The sequence below is a fragment of the Malus domestica genome, chromosome 15 (assembly GCF_042453785.1).
Source record: "Malus domestica chromosome 15, GDT2T_hap1".
NCBI lineage: Eukaryota > Viridiplantae > Streptophyta > Magnoliopsida > Rosales > Rosaceae > Malus > Malus domestica.
The window spans coordinates 27,189,572-27,195,505 of record NC_091675.1 but is presented as its reverse complement, the minus strand read 5'-3'; the positions used below and the strand labels follow the sequence as shown (position 1 = coordinate 27,195,505).

General features: G+C 35.9%; 1 long non-coding RNA gene across 1 annotated transcript; it reads left to right on the top strand.

The window, feature by feature from the left end:
• The first annotated feature begins 3,628 nt into the window (after nt 1-3,628).
• On the top strand, nt 3,629-5,683 carry LOC139192316 (uncharacterized). The gene is made up of 3 exons (XR_011576375.1): nt 3,629-4,111; nt 4,210-5,159; nt 5,361-5,683. It is a non-coding gene; the product is annotated as an uncharacterized lncRNA (long non-coding RNA).
• Nucleotides 5,684-5,934: the final 251 nt, after the last annotated feature.

The window sequence follows — 5,934 nt, the reverse complement described above, 5'->3', positions numbered from 1 at the left end:
TTTATGACATGAGTGATATTGATGACATCCGTATTGCTTTTGAATGTTTTGCTATGCATGAAGAAATTTATTGTTTGAATATGTGAACCATGTTGGTTGTACTACTTAGTTTCATTTACTATGTGTGAAACTAAGTACGTATGTTGAAGCTCAGAGTTAAGAGCATAGAGGTAGGTCAGCGTGGACCAAGTGTTCCAATGTTAGGAATGTAAAAGACTTAGACGAAGTTGTTTGAATTCCATCTTTGTGAAATATTTGCTAATGGCTTGTGTTACAAAGGATCCCAAATGGTTGAAGGTCAAAACATTTGTAATATGTATGCCTTCTTATAATAGCATTTCCTTCAGTACCTAATCCCTCATTTTGAAAGAGCGAGGCATGACCCCATGGTCATAATAGTTGAAGGTACGTTTACCCTTGGTTGTCTTGATACGAATCTTTATCCCTCTTGTTTTAATGAGCTTGTTGAGAGTAAAAATCACTACAAGAAATCATAGAATAGGTGACCAAATTTTATGTGGTGCCCAAAAATTTGTCACATATTTTTTCTATATGTGACGAATTGTTTAGATGCGTCACGCATGACTAGTTTGCTAGGAAAGAAATTTAAGAACACTTAGGTGACGATAAATATGTCACATATTCTAGAATTAAGTGACGAATATCATAAGCATCACCTATAATTGTTTTGTATCTTTTAAGATGGAAAAGTGGAGGTATAAGTTTTTTGAACTCCTTACTAAAATATATGGCGGGGAACAATGGAGCCTTAATGAAATATGATATGTGACGAATTTCAAGATGGGTCACATATATGTATTCTCGGTGACAACAGTGGTTCCTCACATTTTCAACGGTGAATAGAATTGCCAAAACAAAAAAGAAGAAATAGAGTACAATATTAAACACATTTGAGAAAGCTCATTTACTTTCCTTTTCTCTCTGTTTCTCAAAGACTCAGGGCGCGTTTACTAATCCAAAATCCAATTGAGAGGAATTAAATTGAGGAGGAATTGGAATGAGGTGGAACCAAAATCAGATTCTTGTTAGAGTTGTTTACTAAAACTGTCTGGAATCGGAGTAAGAAAGACATTGATCTATATAAACTATTTACTAATTCTTATGAATTGGAATGAAAACTAATATGCTAATAAAACTTTTAATCTTTCTTATGAATCAGAGTAAGAAAGGCCAAAACCCATCATTTTTATTTTATTTTTAATGGAGAGAACAAATTTCTTTTTTATTTTTAAGTAAAACTTCTTTATTCTTCAATTTTTTGTGTGTGTGTGTGTGTGACCCTCTCTCTCTCTCTTACTCTCTCTCTCCCTCCATCTTTTCCCCATCTTTCTCCCGACCTACCCCCTTTCTAAAATTTATCCCATCTTTCTCTGATGCTTACCTATGCCACCCACCCCATTATAAAATTTCCCCCTTTTTCTCTGCTGCAGATCCACCCCACCTTTGCAAAGAATCTTTCATGCTCCATCCCTCCATATCCCAGCCTTGATTACCTGCTAAAATTGTAGCAAGGTTCTTCTTGGTCTGTGGTTTGATCTACTTTTGTGGTTTAATTGTTGTGGAAGACGATGGTGGCTGGGTTTGTGTCTTGGAAAAGGTAAGGGATGTGCGACGGTGGTGAAGGAGAAGGAGAGATGGAAAAGGTAAGGGATGTGCGACGGTGGTGAAGGAGAAGGAGAGAGATAACATTAGGGATGAGAGCTTGGGTTTCTTTGGAATTTCAACTTTTATGCGAGGGCACAATGGGTATGAAAAATAGATTATGCATCCCCTCAATCATCTGGAATCTAAATACCATCCAATTGTTAGGAGTCTAATTCCTCCACATTTCGGAATTGGATTCCAAAATTTGTGTGGGACCCACTAAATTTTGATTCCATCAAATTTGGTAAACACCGGAGTATTCCGTAATCAGAATTCAATTCTGTTTCTTGATGCCGATTACCCTTACGTAAACATGCCATCAGGGTTATCCTCCATCTCGTTGCCGTGACCCAAGCCATCGACTCATCTCTCAATCTTTTTCTCTCTCTACTGCGACATACCAGGATCTTCTGAGCCAAAAAACTCAAACCCTCTCTCATCTTTTCGTTGTCTACCACACCTCCACATCCAAAAACCCTAGAGACCCATTCAACCAACAAACCAAATCCACACCCCACACCAACCAAACTACCTCAGCCTGTCGCGCCTCCACCTTGTCCCAGTTTCTTGCTCGACCATTGAAAACCCAAGTACCCTAGAAACCCATTCCACCAACGACTTAAATCTTTGCCAAAATTATCCACGCCTACGAGGCTACTCTGTTGCCCAATGCTTTAAGGTTAAATGAATTTGTTTTTTAATTATCATTCTTCTTAACTTGGGGTTTTGGATTAGCAGGTAATTGTCTCTAATTTGAGCAGGCCAGCAGCCCTCCATCTTCGCATCCATCTTCTGAGGCCTCTAATTGGGTAAAATTTGGTTTTTATTCTTTAGATTTTTATATTTAAATACTAAATATATCCTTGGCTTTTTCTATTTGTTTTTAACTTGCAGGTTAACATTCATGAATTTACAATTAAAAAAACTGAAAGACTTATCACAAGCTATAACTTTAATCAATATGCTATCTTAATGCATCAATTATTTTAGAAGGACTTACCACAAGCGAGCACACACCTCACTAGTCTCTAGCAACAAACATGTATATCTTTGTGTACTACTGGCTTTGGCCTAGAAAAAGGGGAACGTTGCACAAAACGACTCTTTTTTGTTTTTGTTTTTGTTTTTTCTGGGGCTTATGCATTTGGGGCATTTTGGATGTTTGATTAATCCATATTTGGTATTAATTTTCAATTACTGGTTGATATTTGGTTGGTTATCCCTTCTCTGGTTAGTATTACCTAGTCATTTGAGTTTCTTACTGAGTTTGGTTGCTTTGCTTTATTACCAAGTCATCATTTGGGAATGGAAAATTTAGGTCTCATTGTTTTCTAGGAATGGTATAAGGCTCCTTTGGGTTTGGTTCTAAAAGCTTCCACATTGTACGCTTGTATGTTATTTACCTTACTATATGTGGCACGAAATTGACAAGCTATAATGGACTAGAATTTATGCAATCTAAGCATATGATTAAACTTCATGTTCATAAATAAAGAATTGAGTTTCTATGCAGGTTTGTGAGGAACTTGTGTTGGCAAAGTTACAATTATAGCTTGAATGATTTCTTCAGTTTTTTGGTACTAATTTTCAGTTAAGGTTGATAACTAGTTGGGTAACTTCTATCCCTATTATTTACTTCTATGATGAATTAGTTGCATGCTGTATGCTTTTCGTTTTAATGGATTCTTGTTTTGAGATTTATGGCTGGTTTGATATTGTTGTGCTTTGAAAAAAAGCTGCTTCTACTGTGGGTTGAGAATACGCAGCTGTGAAATAAAGCAGTAGAGTGTTTGGTAAACTTTTTTGTAAAAGTGCTTTTGAAAAAAAAAAAAAGCAGTATGATAGTTAATAGTAAACTTTTATGTAAAACAACTGTGACTGTGTGAAATGACCAAAAAGGGTATAATACTATATTATTATTATGGTATTTTATTTAATATTACTATTTTTATGTGAGGATTTTGTGTGGCCATGAAATCCCTAATCCATAACCCTAAAAAATCAAGAACCTTCCTCACTGCCACCGCCTCCTTCTCCTCCAACTCCGCCCCTCTTCAATACTCTACTCTCTCCAACCTTCTCTCCCACCCCCTCATCCGATTGCCGTCTCAGATTTCCAAGACCTTCCTATTCCGCTTTCCAATTGGATCGTTTCTTTTCACGGACCACTCTTCCTTTCTTTCCCTTCATGGAAGCTCTCGCAGTCCCCCACTCCGCTTTAAATTAGCGGAAACAGCGTTGTTCTCAGAAAGATCGAAGCTTCATTGAACTTGAACCTGCTAAGGAGGAGATCGAGCTTCCCGCTCCCATTGGAAGTTAGGTCACTATCACCGACTCTGACGGTTGTGGATCTCCGTGTTAGGTTGAAAGAGAGCGCTGACGATTTCGTCAATTTGCCTAATTTGATCTCCATGAGTCGGTTGATTTCAGGTCCTTTCCTTGGATGGTAAAAATTACTAATTTGGTTTTTTGGGAACAAAAATTCTTGCTTTTATGTTTTTGATTAATTTATTTATCTTTTGAAGTTTGAGAATTTGGAACTAGTATGCAGGATGATTCGATCTTCAAACCCAGCAAGAAGGAGAAACGGAGGAGGGTATTTTTTAGATCGTGAAAGTTTCATTAAATTCTACTGTTCACCCGCCTTTTGAAAAAAAAAAGCTGGTTTTGAGAAGCAGCATTTTGCTGCTTCAGTTTTTTGCCACTTTTCAGCTTAAAATGACAGTGACTTTGAAAATAAGCAGAGTTACCAAACACAAATTTTACTCCAACTTTTTTTCATCCCTGCTTTTTTTTTTTAAAGCACCTCAATGCCAAACCAGGGCTTAGTTGAAGTTATTTTTTAGTTTCTTGCTGAGTTTAGTTGCTTTGCTTTACGTAGTCATCATTTGGGAATTGAAGATTTTGGTCTTATCGTGACATGGGTGATAGAGCTGTTGTGACATGGGTGATAGAGCTATGACTTTATACATAAAAATGAGTTAACTCATGATTTTCTTAATCCAAGTTACTACAGAGTTCTATAGGAAAATGGAGTTCCTGTTTATGTCCATATTCTTGCAACAATAGATTAGTTTAGAAGTTTAATTATAATTTAAGTAGTTTTTGTTAATTTTATCTTTTGTTAGTAGATTATCTAGTCTTGACATTTGGAGTCTTGGTAACTTACTAGGCTATGGTAAATTAGTGAAATAAGATACGCAAAAGGAGAATGAAGATATGATAGCACAACTGAAGGGTTGTGAGCCAATGGTAGACCAACAACATCTCCAAGGGTAGTGATATCAATTTTGATCTTTATAAAAGTTGAATGCTTTAAAATGACGGTGAATAAGTAGTTTTGTGGTTTGACACTAGATATTTTTTTCGTGTAAACTAATGACATTTTAATGTAGGATGTTTTCAAGTAAAATTCATATAATCGTAAGAACAAAAATATTACCACAAGGGAGGGGCAAAACCATTTCATCCAACATGTAAGGAAGGCTCACAAGGTAATGAAATTAAAGTACTTTATAATTCATTATGTAATTTAGATAGGCTCGTCTATTATGTTTTGTTCTTATTGTAACTATTTCTTCAATTCTTGTTTTCTTCTTTTTGTTGATGTTATTCAAATTCTCAATGCACCTGCTATTGTCTAGACAAACATACACCAATGTTAATTTTCTTCTCTTTTATTATGTACGGAGAAGATGAAGAAAATGAAGGATGGAGTTAGAGAAGAAAGTATTCAAGAAGCACCTGAGGTACTGATAGTGATCTTTCAATTGACAATCATACTTGTGCTGAACTAAAGACCATGATATGGCTGATGACTTATATTATGTATTTTGTTGTTGGTTTCAAACATGCACATGGTATACCTATTTTGTTACCAACTCAATGCTTTAGAATCTTGTTAGCATCTCAATATGTCTAGAGGTGTTAGGATGTTTATGTTAGCTTTTGGGATACACTCTTGGTGTATGTACTGGATGTTACCTAAATTTTTTATTAATGAAATGTGATTAACCAACGTATTTGCTCATATTTGTTATGAATTCTAATTCCAGATGACGAAGCAGGTATATATGTGGAGTCGTCACTTTATAAAACTTGACTTTGGTTCCCCACTTATTGATTGGGATTAACCCTTGGCATATCTTTACCTCCGTAAATGCATGATTATAAGCTTGAGTCGTCACAACAAAGTAATTCTTCTAAGTGCTAGCATTGATCGTGTACTTAAATAAGCATTCATGCATGCTTACCATGAATGTCCTGAGT